Source organism: Mobula birostris, chromosome 4 (genome assembly GCF_030028105.1).
Source record: "Mobula birostris isolate sMobBir1 chromosome 4, sMobBir1.hap1, whole genome shotgun sequence".
NCBI classification, from domain to species: Eukaryota; Metazoa; Chordata; class Chondrichthyes; order Myliobatiformes; family Myliobatidae; genus Mobula; species Mobula birostris.
Window position 1 is genome coordinate 86,705,984 of NC_092373.1, and position 14,722 is coordinate 86,720,705.

The following is a 14,722-nucleotide window of genomic DNA, read 5'->3' on the forward strand; positions in this document are numbered from 1 at the left end:
CCCTCTAAACCACAATAAGCTGCTAGCGCAAACTCTCTGCAGCGTTAAAACACAACAAAGCCGCATTCCACAGATTAACATAACAAAAATCGCCATTTTAAATGTAACAAAAGAAAGACCCCGTACACTCTCCCCCCACCTAAAAAAAGTCATGCCCTCATGACGTTAACAGAATTCACTAGTACTCCTTGTAAAACACAAAACCCAACCCAGGTGCATAACGCAGTGACATAACTTTGCAGGGCAGTAGAGATCACACCCTGCTCTCCCGGCGCTATATAAGTGAGTCTTTCCGGGGGATGCCTACTCCTCTGAGGCCTCTGGACTTCCTCTGCCGTCTCTCCCTGTTCAGACACCCCAGTTGACCCCTCGAGCCTATCTGACGGACCTTCCCCTTCACCGGGATCCCTCTGCCCCGGTGAGCCCTCTGGCTCAGGCTCTGCCTCCACCCTCTCCTCCCCCAATGCCGGCTGTAATACAGGCGGCTCTGCAACACCCTCCCTCGGTTCCCCTGACTCAGTGATGGAAGGGCCAAGAGTCTCTTCTCCTGGCACCGGGGAATCAGCGAACGGAAGCAGGTACCACACGTCCGAATCATCATCTTCCGATGACGTATCCCTTCTCGAGGTGGGGACCGGCCCCGTTTTCTTCGCAGCGGCCTCTTCCCGCGCCCCGCGCCCTCGCAGAGTCCTCGTACTAGAAGTAAACTCCCATTCGGACTCTGGGTCCATCTTCACCTCTCGACCCAGAGGCAACAGGTGGTTCCGATGGAGTACCTTGACAGGCCCCTGCCCGCCCTCAGGTCTCACCCGGTAAACCGGGAGATTCGGCATCTGACTCTCCACCACATATGGGGTGGCTGCCCAACGGTCCGCCAACTTGTGCTTACCCTGTAGTCCTAAATTCCGGATAAGGACTCGGTCTCCCGGCAATAGCTGGACGAACTTTACCTTCTGATCATACCTCCTTTTATTCCGCTGGTTCTGCTTGGTGGCTGCCGCCTCAGCCAACTCGTACGCCCTTTTCAACTCTCTCCTCATATCGGACACGTACTTCAGACATGGCTTCGAAGGTATTTCCCCCGCTTCAGTCCCAAAACACAGATCAATGGGCAACCTCGCTTCCCGTCCGAACATCAGATAGTAGGGCGAGTACCCCGTAGCATCATTGCGAGTACAATTGTAACAATGAACCAAATGGGCGATGTGCTGACTCCACTTACTCTTCCGTCCAATCTCCAAGGTGCCGAGCATGTCCAGCAGGGTCCGGTTAAACCTCTCGGGCTGAGGATCACCCTGCGGGTGATAGGGGGTGGTTCTGGACTTTTCAACCCCAAGCATATCCAGCAATTCATGGATAAGCCTGCTCTCGAAGTCCCGTCCCTGATCACTGTGGATCCGCCGGGGAAGGCCATAATGAACAAAGTACTTCTCCCATAACACCTTCGCCACTGTAGTCGCTTTCTGATCCTTAGTAGGAAAAGCCTGCGCATATCTAGTGTAGTGATCCGTGAGGACCAAAACATTCGCGGGATTGCTGGTGTCCGGCTCAATAGACAGGAAATCCATACACACCAGGTCCATGGGTCCTGCACTCTGCAAGTGGGATAACGGAGCCGCCTGCGCAGGCAAGGTCTTCCTCCTGACGCAACGGCTACAGGTCTTACAGTATTCTTCCACCTCCCCCCTCATCCGGGGCCAGTAAAACCGGTCCTTGACTAATCCATAGGTCTTCTCTACCCCTAAGTGCCCGGAATCATCATGTAGAGAAATCCAAGGGGTCCTCGGGGGCCCGTATCCGGAGGAGAGAGGCGGCGAGTAGTGGGTGCTATAACTGTGGGAGAGAGGGGCATTTCCGCCGGGAATGTGAGTGGCCGGGGGCGTGCTACCACTGTGGGGAAGCTGGCCACTTACGGAAGGATTGTGAGAGACGAGATGCGCCGAGGCGGGAGGACCCCCGGGCCACCAAGAAGGGAGAGGTGTCGGGAAACTTAAGAGAGGCTCAGTGAGGGAACGGACTGGAGTCTCGGGAGGAACACGTCCCCAGAAAACCCCTATGGAACCCCGGAACGAACAAGCCCAAATTCCTGATGGGCTGGTGGGACCCCGTTCCAGCGTGTCCCTACGGATAGAGGGAATCTTTGCGAAAGCCATCCTTGACACCGGGTCGCAGGTTACCTTACTGTACCGGTCGTTCTACCACAAATATCTGAAGCATTTGGCAGTAACTCCGTTTAACGCATTGGAGATTTGGGGCATAAGTGATGGTGATTACCCGTACGATGGATACTTGTCAGTGAGATTGGAATTTTCAGAGGGAGATGTGGGAGTATGGGAAGCCTTTGAGACGCTGGTGTTGGTTTGTCCGGACCCGGTGGAGACCGGTGGTGCTGCCCTGTTGGTGGGGACTAACTCCCCTCTGGTGCGACGGCTCTTGGGAGCCTGTAAGAAGAAGGGGGGGGAGAACTTTTTGGAGACCCTCTCGGTACACCCCGTGTTCCGAGGAGTGTACGAAGGAGTGAGTGACCCCCAGGGGCTGGACCCGGAGTGCAAACGAGGGACGGTGTGGTGCACTCAGGCGAGGCCTAAGGTGATACAGCCAGGGGAGGCGGCATTAGTGATGGGAACCCCCAGATTCCCCGGATTGCCGCCGGGAGAGGCCCTGCTAGTAGACGCCCCCGACGACCTGGAAAGGGAGTCCTGGTTCCCGGCTGGGGCGCTGGTGAGACCTGAATTGCAGAGGCCCTCAGCTGTACAGGCACGGCGGATGGGGGTGATGATACGGAACATAACGGAGAGGGAGATCACCGTTAAGCGCGGGATGCCCCTCGCGCACTTGTTCCCGGTGACGGTGATGTCCAGCGCCCCCGTGAAGCCCACTGGAAGAGAACTATTGGGAGACGGGGGGCGGCTGACCGAGGAGGCCTTTAATTTTGAAAACTCCCCTGTACCGCCGGCGTATAAGAGCAGGCTGGTGGAGAAGATGCTGAAGTTAGGGGATGTCTTTTCTCAGGGCGAGTTTGATGTAGGGTTTTCCAAGAGCACTCGGCACACCATTCGGGTAACAAATGACACCCCGTTTAGGGAGAGGTCGCGGCGGTTGGCCCCAGCAGATGTGGAGGATGTGCGGCAGCACTTGCGGCAGTTGAAAGATGCAGGGATTATTGCGGAGTCCCGAAGCCCATATGCGTCCCCCATAGTGGTGGCAAGGAAGAAAAATGGGAAGGTACGCATGTGCGTGGACTATAGGACCCTGAACCGCCGCACTGTTCCCGACCAATATACGGTCCCGAGGGTGGAAGATGCATTGGCCTGTCTGAGTGGTGCACAGTGGTTCAGTGTATTGGATTTGCGGAGTGGGTATTACCAGATTCCGATGAGCGAGACTGATAAGGAGAAGACAGCCTTTATCTGTCCCCTGGGGTTTTTCCAGTTCGAACGAATGCCCCAAGGTATCTCGGGGGCCCCAGCCACCTTTCAGCGGCTCATGGAGCGGACAGTGGGGGACATGAACCTGCTGGAGGTATTGGTGTACCTGGACGACCTGATAGTGTTTGGATCTACGTTGGAGGAACATGAGGAGCGGCTGCTGAAGGTGCTGAGTCGGCTGAAAGAGGAAGGGTTAAAACTTTCCCTGGATAAATGCCAGTTCTGTAAGACGTCGGTCAGCTATGTCGGGCACATAATCTCGCGAAATGGAGTGGCCACCGATCCGGGTAAGATAGCCGCAGTCACCACCTGGCCGAGACCTCAGACGGTGAGCGCCTTACGCTCGTTTTTGGGGTTTTGCGGATATTACCAGCGATTCGTGAAAGGATATGCGAAAATGAGTCATCCATTGAACCAGCTGCTGTGTGGCTATCCACCTATGGGGAGGAGGAGGAAGGGAGACCGAGGGTCGGAGGTAGGAGGATACTTGAACCCGGGGGAGCCTTTTGGAGTGAGGTGGGTGTGAGGAGGCGTTCCAATCTCTAAAAAGGGCGCTGACACAGGCCCCAGTGTTGGCTTTTGCTGATCCCCGGAAGCCGTATGTTCTACACACTGATGCCAGTCACGACGGTCTGGGGGCTGTTCTGTACCAGGAACAGGGAAACGGATTGAGGCCAGTGGCGTTTGTCAGTCGGAGCTTGTCGCCATCTGAGAGAAACTATCCCACTCACAAGCTGGAGTTCTTGGCATTGAAATGGGCAGTGGTAGACAAGTTGAGTGACTACCTATACGGGGCCCAGTTTGAAGTGAGAACTGATAACAACCCCCTCACTTATATCCTGACCTCGGTGAAGCTGGACGCTACTGGGCACCGGCAGTTAGCAGCCTTGTCTGCCTATGAGTTCAGCCTGAAGTACCGCCCGGGGAGTCGGAACATCGATGCAGATGCCCTGTCTCGTCGGGCGCACGACGAGTCGGGCACGGCCGAGGAGTGGAAGAGTGTCCCTGCCCAGGGAGTAAAGGCCATGTGTCAAGTTGGGAGCGACGGGGAAGTAGGAGCACAGATGGGAACGGATCGGGCAGTAGATCAACTGGGGGCTGACGGTGACGCGCTGCCCACTGTTTACTGTAATGTGACTGCTCTGAGGAACCGGCAGCTGCCGGAGTTGAGTCACCAGGAAGTACAGGCGGCTCAGCGTGATGACCCAAGCCTTGGCAGTATCTGGTACGCGGTTAGCCAGGGTGATATGGGGCAGGTGGAGAAGGCGAAACATGCCTCCGTTCCTCTACTACTGAAGGAGTGGCCCCGGTTGAAGCTGAAGAACCACGTCCTGTACCGAGTCACTTCGCCTCCGGACCACCCCCGGCGCTGGCAGCTGGTCATGCCCGAGAAGTATCGAAAGGCTGTGCTTCAGAGGTATTAATACCACCGGACTAAAGATGCCCAGACTCCATCCTTGATGAAGATGGCAGAGTTTGTCATCAAAACATCGGTTAAAATCAATACCTGTATCCGGCTGGAAGCCCGAGAAGAGTTTATTCATCATATATGCCAGGAAAGCACTCGATCTTATAAGATGATGAGTTCTTAAAGTGAGTCCATAGGTTGTGGGAACAATCCAGTGTTAGGGTGCATGAAATTGAGTGCTTGTTTCAAGAGCCTGATGGTTGAGGAGTGATAATTGTTCCCAGACCTGGTGGTGTGGATCCTGAGGCGCCTGTACCTGCTTCCTGATGGCAGCAGTGAGGATAGATCATGGCCCGGGTGGTGGGGCCTCTGATGATGGATGCTGCTTTCCTCCACATTACATGTGCTTAATGGTGGGGAGGGCTTTACCTATGATGAACTAGCCTGTGTCTACTACCTTTTGTAGGACTTTTCATTCAAGGGCGTTGGTGTTTCCAAAGCAGGTCATACAAATCCTTACAAACTTCGAAGGAAGTGGAGATGCTGCCATGCTTTCTTTATTCCGGTGCTTACGTACTGGACCCAGGACAGATCCTCTGAAATGACAACACCAAGTAATTTAAAGTTGCTGATCCTCTCCACCTCTGAGTTCCCAACTGCAGACTGGCTCTTGGACCTCCAGTTTCCTCGTCTTGAATTCAATACCAACTCCTTGTTCTTGTTGACATTGAGTGAGAGGAACCATCAGCAAGATTTTCAATCTCCCTCCTATATGCTGTTTCATCAAAACACTTCATCACAGTGGATGTAAGTGCTTTGGACAATAGTGATTGAGGCAGGTTACCAGGTTCTTCTTAGGCACCGGTACAATTGAAGCCTGCTTGAAGCAGGTGGGTATCTCAGTCTGACAAAGCAAGGGGTTAAAAATCTCAGTGAACACTTCAGGCAATTGATCAGCACAGATCTTTAGTACAGGATTCCCCCGCCATCCAAAGGTAGAGAGTTCCTATGAAATGGTTCATAAGCTGAAATGTCGTAAAGCAAAGAAGCAATTACCATATATGGGAAAAATTTGTGAGCGCTCGCAGACCCAAAAATAACCTACCAAATCATGCCAAATAACACATAAAACCTAAAATAACAGTAACATATAGTAAAAGCAGGAATGATATGATAAATACACAGCCTATATAAAGTAGAAATATTTTTCCATAATCATTACTGAACTGTTCTCCGTAGCGAAAATCTCACGCAAGCGCCGTCAGCAGAAAATCTCACACAAGCGCTGTTGGCAAAAACATGGCGCAAGTGCTCTCCAGTAACCTTTAAGCTATGAAGCTGCCAAATCATACCAAACAACACATAAAAATACACAGCCGATATAAAGTAGAAATAATGTATGTACAGTGTAGTATCACTCACTGGAATTGGTTCAGCGCCGAACACACTGATGATGGTGTGTTAGACTGAGTCGTCGCAGGTTGGGGGGTGCAGTGGCCCCACCCTCCAGGCCGCCGACAGATACCAAACCGCGAAGCATGCAGGAGTCCAGCGGTAGCCAGGAGGCACACAGCACATCTTTAAGAAAAAAGCCAAAAATAAACATGCTAATTAATTACGTGTTGGGCAGCACCTAATTAACTACCATGTTTATTTCGGCTTTTTCTTAAAGATGTGCTCTATGCCTCCCGACTTCCGCTGCATTCTCTGCGAATCGCGGGGTGGTGGGACATTGGAGTGTCACTTCGTCGTCTGTTTCCATCAGAGCAGGCAGCTCATCTTCTCCTATGACTACCTGTCTCGATGTCGAAGATCGAGGCTCGTCGTCTGCTGTGGCTGATGCAGAAGGCTTGCTTGACTGCTGAGCCTCGCGCATTTTTCTATCATACAGTTCTTTATAAGGACTCAAACCATCCTGCAAATATCCCCTAAACCTAAGTACCGTTTCAAAATTAAAGTTGTACTTTGTCATTGCAGCGAAAATCTCACACAGTCACTTTCGGTCCATTCGCTACTGCATTCGGTTTCGATTGTTATCCTTTCCTCTTCCAGTTGCATCAGCTCTTCATCTATCAGTACTTGATCATAGGATGCCAAAACTTCTTCAACACCATCTTCGTCAGCTTCCACAAGCCAAACTCACTTAGTCCTTACTTCGTTCACCACGATCAAAATGCTTAACTATGTCTAGTTTTACGCTAAGTGTAACACCCTTACGAGCTCTTTTAGGCTTTTCCGATTCCTTAGAACTCATCTTGCTAACAGTTGCTCACAGGCACGTGTTTAAGCAACGCCGGTGAGAATGCAGTTCTGAATCTGGGGAGAGCGGCTGCTTGGGGCGCGTGCTGCCTTTTATCGCGCGCTGATTCTTTCGCGTGCTGATTTTCCCCGCGCGCTGCTTTTTTTTTGTAACAGTGAAAACACCTTCTGAAAGCGAAAACAGGGTACTAATGTAGGTCTTTCGTAACAGTGATGTTTCATAAAGTGAACGTTCGCAAAGCTGGGGACACCTGTACTCGGCCAGGTACCCTGTCTAGGCCTTATGCTTTCTGTGGGTTCATTCTCCTGATGGGTGCTCGCACATGGGCCTCAGATACTGAAATCTCAGGATCATTGGGGGCTGTATGAAATTGTGATGTTTTGATGGTCAAAGTGAACATCGAAGGCTAGAAGGCATTGAGCTTATCATCTGGAGGTGAAGCCCTGTTGTCACCAATGTCGCTTGACCACAACTGTGACACATCCTTTGACCTTGGAGCATCCACCACTGCTCTAATTTTCTTAGGAAATTTTTGTAATTCTTTTGCGTCAAGGGTATGACCATAGTTAGTGATGTTTGGTTGAAAGAATTCACACTTGTTGCATTATTCTCCGAGCCCATAATTTTCAGATCTTTTTAACACACTTTTGAGATTTTGGAATGTTCCTTGTCATCCTTACCAGTAACAAATGGTGCTATCCAAATAATACTGAGAGCCTGAACAGCCTTGCAGCACCTGTTCCATAGCTTACTGCCAGAGCACAGTTGCAGATGCTATACCAAAAATTGGACTATTATAGCGATGGCCCTTTGTATGTGTCTGTGATGAGAATCACTTTGGGTTCTTCTTCCATCTCCATCTGTAGCTAGGCCTCAGCTAAGTCCACTTTGCTGAAATGTTTTCCTCCAGAAAGGTTTGCAGAGGTATCTTCTATCTTGGGCAGAGGGTATTGATCAACTTTCAGTATTGGGCTGATGGCAACCTTAAAATCAGTACTGATTCCGATAGACCCATTTTTCTTGTCTACTGGAGCCACTGGCATTGCTCGTGGACTGCACTCATCCTTGGAAAGAATTCCTTCAGCCTCCATGCAATCTAGCTCACTGGCTACTTTATCACGGATGGCACAAAGAACTGACCGGGCTTTGCAAAACTTGGGCGTGGCACTTGATATGTTTGAGTTTTCCAATGCCATCCTTGAACACTGCTGTGACATCATCCAGTGCCTTTCTTAATTCACTTTCAGTTGACAATGTTACAGGGGATGTGACATGCAAATAGTGGAAACAAGCAAATTGTCTCAGCCGATCACATCCCTACAATGCTGGCCCTCATGTTTTTACCACATACAAGCCCAATGTGGTTTGTTGTTTGTTGTATTTCACTGTTACAAATATCATTCCCACAAGAGTTATCTTTTCTCCAGAATAAGTTCTTACTTGTCTACCTGCAGGCTTCAGTTCAGTTATCTTTGAAATGCTGTTCAAATTCATTTTGCGGAATGACTGAAACAGCCAAACAATTGTCCAATTCCATTTTAATTAATTTGCTGTTCACTTCTGGTGTCAGCCATATTGCTGGCCTATTGTTAGTTTTCATATTATAAATCCCAATGTTGTCCAATCTAGTGTTACCCTCATCATTATCAGATCTTTTTCATCAACTTCACGTAGATTAGGGGTCTTTTTGAAACTGCAACTTGATTTTTTATTTGTTTATTTATTCGTCCACTTGTCCATTTATTTTTTGTCTGCCAAACATGCTCTTTGTCTGTGTGTTACTTTATTGCATCTGCTGCAGGTTTTGCCTTTAAATCTGCATTGGTCTGGTGTATGTGAGCCTCTGCCATAATGGTAACACAATTTGTTCAGCAAGCCTGGTTTCTGTATGGACATTGCAGTTTTGTTCATGCTGACTCTCATCTTGACTGCAAATCAATTGCATCTCTGTCTGCTGTTTCCATTGATACAGTTATTTCAACTGCTCTTTTAAATGTAAGTTGTGCTTCAGTTAAGAGCTGTTACTGATTCTTTTGTGTAAGGTTCTAAACTATATGATCTCTCAGTGCATCATTAAGCCCATCACTGAATTAACAATGCACAGGCAACTTCTTTAAAACTGATACTTGTTTTTCACTGGCTATTCCATTTGCTTTAAAATACTGCTCGATTTGTTCAGTATACAAAATCCAGTTGCTTTTTATGCAATCGTGCATGTCAATCAAACTGATGTAGCCAGCTATTTCTGCTTTATTGCTAATTTATTAATATTATCACCTGGTATCTGTTGTTTATGGGCCTGTGAATACATCTGTTTTCTGTCTATTTTTAACTCTATTGCCTATGTCTTCTTTTCTGAAGAGACATGTGCTGCACTTTTTTGTTACATGACCATTTCTCACTGCACCTCAACAAGTGTCTCAGGTTCATTTAAAACTTCTGTTAACTACTTCATTTTAACTACTGTTAAGTTTCATAACTCCTAAACAGACAAGCTAATCGGAAGCAAAATGAGCCGGGAGATAAATGTGTGTTTTGTTTTTACTTTAGCGAGGTACATACATATGAAATAGTTGCGTGACGATGTATGCCATTTCCATGCAGTACTTTTGCATATAACCTACAAGGAATTATATAAACAACAAAGGCTGTTTAAACAATAAGTTTACAGTAATATCACTGAAATATTAAGTGCACACAGCAGCTTCAGGCACTACTTTTACAGTGTTGGAAAACAATGCAATTGAAGGTTGTATCTCGATTCTATTGACACATCTGCATTAACGTGTTTATTGCTGCACGAATTCCACACAATCGTCACATTTAATTAAATAGTCCTGACTTATAAGACCACCTGATGTTATCTGCAAGGTGTCATTGTGTGTTCTCTCCTTTGCAATCTGTTGGTATTTGCTAGTGTATGCACAACTGCCAAGATTATTTTTGCATTTGGAGAAGCCAGAAATATCAGTTTTACACATCTGGTTATTATTTCAGATACATCCTCCCACCTCTGGATTTGTGTACCAACAAAATATGGCAGGCAGATGGTCTATCTGTAATCAGGCATCATAAGTACAGAAAAGGAGGCTACTCAGCCTACCTTCTTGTGAAGACTGGTCTTCCCTTCAATACTTCCATTATTATCCAGAAGACCACTGTCTATGAAATGTGCTTTTCAGCAATTCTGATTGTGTTAATCATATATCTCTCTGTAATATATTCAGTGGCCACTTTATTAGGTACAGCTGTACACCTGCTCATTTGTGTAAATATCTAATTGGCCAATTGTATGGCAGAAAATGCATAAAAAGCTGGGAGGCGTGGTTAAGAGTTCAGCTGTTCACGCTAAACATTAGAGTGGGGAAGGAATGTGATCTAAGTGACTTTGACCATAGAATGAGTGTTGGTCCCAGACAGGACAGTTTAAGTATCCCAGTTTTCAGACATAATAGTCTCTAGAGTTTACAGAGAATGCTGCAAAAAACACAAAAAAAATCATCCTGAGAGTGGCAGTTTTTTATTTATTGAGGTAACAGCACAGAGTAGGCCCTTCTGGCCCTTAGAGCTATGCTGCACAGCAACCCCCGATTTAACCCTAGTCACTGGAGAGTTTACAGTGATGGTACACCTTTGTTCACAAACTTTATTGCAAACAGTGTTAAAGGGAAAATAAGCAATAAACGCTCGGCCAAATAGGGCTGTTAACTAAAACTCTCAAATGGGAAATGAAGCCTATATTGCAGCTGAAAAGAAAATCTAAACACTAAATGAATGCCGCTAGTCTTCGAAGTTAGTTGACTCAAAAGTCCAATTTCTCAGGGAAGACCGAAAGCAAACAGGCAGCAAAGCATTGCAGTGCCCTGTCCAAGTCTCGACAAGCACTATGACGACAAGAATGGAGTTAAGCACTATCACGATTAAATAATTAGCTGACACGTGCAAATTCACAAGCACAATTGCCATATCTACCTCGCTGCCGTATCCGTGGTTGTGACAGAATCACCACTGCCTTGAACGCTGTAGACCAGGTACTGGTAAATGGGATTCATGTTGATGGGTGCTTCCCAGTCAGCACGAACATTGCGGGCTGAAAATCCTGCTTTTGCACAGCATGACTCTGTGATTCCAATCAGCATTGTCCACTGATGCACTGTAGGGGTTCAGTCATATCAGCACAGTTATCAAACAACTGATTAAATTTTGAAACAATCCAGAAAAACAGTCACATTTCACTTGCTGCCCAATTGCATTATACCCATCAAAGGGAATTGTAGAAGCAGAAAAGGCCCATGATGAAGCAGCTTTCGATGGTGAAAAGTCTGAGGCTCAAAGCATAAAGCAGGGTACTTGCAATAAAACCAGTAAAACTGTGAAGTGGAAGAGTATTCTGTGACACATTACAGTGAATAGAATATCATCAGTAAAAGTAAGTTGAAGTGGCCTTATGTGCTGGACCCAAGTAGTTTATAAGGTGTAAGAAAACTCTATTGTCTATGGTCGGTCTTCATGCTTGGTACTTTGGATGGAGGGATTCACGACTGGCATGCGTTAAATGCCAGTAAGTTCTTGGCCCTCAAGTAGTCACTGACCCCATAACTACTTTTTAAAGACAAACCTAAATAGTCAAATTCCTTGCAGGCAGCACTGAAGGTCAGAATCCAGCCTGGGCTGCTGCAGCTATGAGGCAAACATGAAATATTCCCTGTAACTTTTGGTGCGTAGCGCTGAAAAATTCCTTTTAACCCACCTACGTTTTCAGCCTTGACGCTTCAGCTCATAGAGAACAGCTGCTTCTTGTCATGTATTCCTATCTTTCCACCCAAACCCCACACCACCTTCTCATCACTAATGTGACTGCAGGGGTGAGAGGAAAATCAGTGACTGCCCCCTTTGAAACAGTGTAGTGAGAGATCTGGACAAGAACTTTGATCAGGGTGGGTTTTTGTTCACAGCAAATCTTTGAATCGCCTCTGGCTATGCTAGAGATGTGTAACTTCACTTGGTTGTCAGTATTGTTGTTATTGTTGTGCAGAAATAATGCTAGAAGAATGCGAAGTGGGGAAAAGGTAAGGGAACAAAGTCTAACAGGAAATATTTCAGCATCTGATACAGAACAGTTTGAATAACATGAAGCAGAAGTGCGCTTGTCAGCAATGTAAAGATTAGCTGATTCCCACATATGATGGCCCACAACATTCATGCTTTAAAATATCATTGTAGGCAAAGTGCCTATCAGTTGAACGAGCAGATAAAGTTGCATTTTCGCACTGCAATACGTCTGTGGCCTTATCTGGATTCCTCTTCACATGCAATCTCTGGCAGGTAAATAGAAGAATGCTATATTTTCTATCTTATGACAGCCTCCATCAGAGATAAGTCCCTTTTGAGTTTGGAAAGCAAAGCAAGAATGTTCCAAATAAACCAGCTGTATCGCTTGTGTGAGCAAACAGCCAGTTGTTCTGATGTGTGAGCACAGTGTCGGAAGCACTCTCAGTTCCAGCTCCATGTCATTATCCTATTTTGGTATCAGATCAAACAAAAACTCTGTAGACAGACGATTAGTGTGTTTCCAAGGTAATGTTCCTTCCAAATAACTCTGAGGCACAGAAAGGCTTCCCTTGGTTTTGTTGGTCTCATCATGCTTCGTTGTAGTGCCCATATTGACTCAGTGGTAGCATTAAGGTTTTAAGTCTGGAGTTTGTTGGTTCAAACCTCAATGGAGACACTAAAGCACTTGATGTTGTCTGAAAATCAAAAAAATATTGCAGGTGCTGGAAATCTGATACAAAACAGAAAGTGATGGAAAACTCAATGGTCAGGCTGTGCCTGTGGAAAGAGAAACAGTCAGCATTTTAATCAAAACCTTTTGTCAGAACTAGGAAAGAGAGTTTTCAGTAGGAGGAAAGTGGGGAGGAGATGTATAGAACAAAGGAAATATCTATGATAGGGTGCTTTGAAATGGCACAATTTAGCACATAAACCTTCTTGGCTTGTGTAATGAGTCTTTGATGGGAAGGTGGCAGGTCCAGTATGGCAGATCGACTTATAGGAGTATTGTTTGATTAAGCATTCATTGTTGTTTACATGCAGTAGTTCATTATTTGTTATGTAAAACTACATGAATGGCATACGAGATTACGTTGCCATGTCACTTATGCGCACCTCACTAAAGTAAAAGAAAACAGACACATTGTGCTCAACTCCCATGTTTTTCATTTGATTAGCTTCTGGAGTTATGAAACATAACACTGATGATGAGGAAGTTTTAAAATAAACCTTAGACAACTACTTACCCACATTGTTTTTCTTCGGAAGGGGAAGGAGGAAGAGAGAGAGAGAGAGATCTTCAAGTTTAAAAAAATGGTGCGGCATGTGTTTCTTCGGAAGGGAACAGAGATGCTCAAGTTAAGATTAAGGCAGAAAATTGACAAAATCCGTGGGTTCATAAACAGGAGTATCAGGTAATAATAATCATAAATAAAAAAAGCAGAATTGCTGGCTACATTAGAAATCGACAGGTTTGATTGCATAGTAGATAACTGGATGACGTACACTAAATAGTCATAGTCATACTTTATTAATCCCAGGGGAAATTGGTTTTCGTTACAGTTGCACCATAAATAATAAATAGTAATGGAACCATAAATAGTTAAATAGTAATATGTAAATTATGCCAGTTAATTATGAAATAAGTCCAGGACCAGCCTATTGGCTCAGGGTGTCTGATCCTTCAGGGGAGGAGTGGTAAAGTTTGATGGCCACAGGCAGGAATGACTTCCTATGACGCTCTGTGTTGCATCTCGGTGGAATGAGTCTCTGGCTGAATGTACTCCTGTGCCCACCTAGTGCATTATGTAGTGGATGGGAGACATTGACCAAGATGGCATGCAACTTAGACAGCATCCTCTTTTCAGACACCACCGTGAGAGAGTCCAGTTCCATCCCCACAACATCACTGGCCTTATGAATGAGTTTGTTGATTCTGTTGGTGTCTGCTACCCTCAGCCTGCTGTCCCAGCACACAACGGCAAACATGATAGCACTGGCCACCACAGACTCATAGAACATCCTCAGCATCATCCGGTAGATGTTAAAGGACCTCAGTCTCCTCAGGAAATAGAGATGGCTCTGACCCTTCTTGTAGACAGCCTCAGTGTTCTTTGACCAGTCCAGTTTATTGTCAATTCGCATCCCCAGGTATTTGTAATCCTCCACCATGTCCACACTGACCCCCTGGATGGAAACAGGGGTCACCGGTACCTCAGCTCTCCTCAGGTCTATGACCAGCTCCTTAGTCTTTTTCACATTAAGCTGCAGATAATTCTGCTCACACCATGTGACATAGTTTCCTACTGTAGCCCTGTACTCAGCCTCATCTCTCTTGCTGATGCATCCAACTATGGCAGAGTCATCCGAAAACTCCTGAAGATGACAAAACCCTGTGCAGTAGCTGAAGTCCGAGGTGTAAATGGTGAAGAGAAAGGGAGACAAGACAGTCCCCTGTGGAGGCCCAGTGCTGCTGATCACTCTGTCGGACACACAGTGTTGCAAGCACACGTACTGTGGTCTGCCAGTCAGGTAATCAAGAATCCATGATACCAGGGAAGCATCCACCTGCATCGC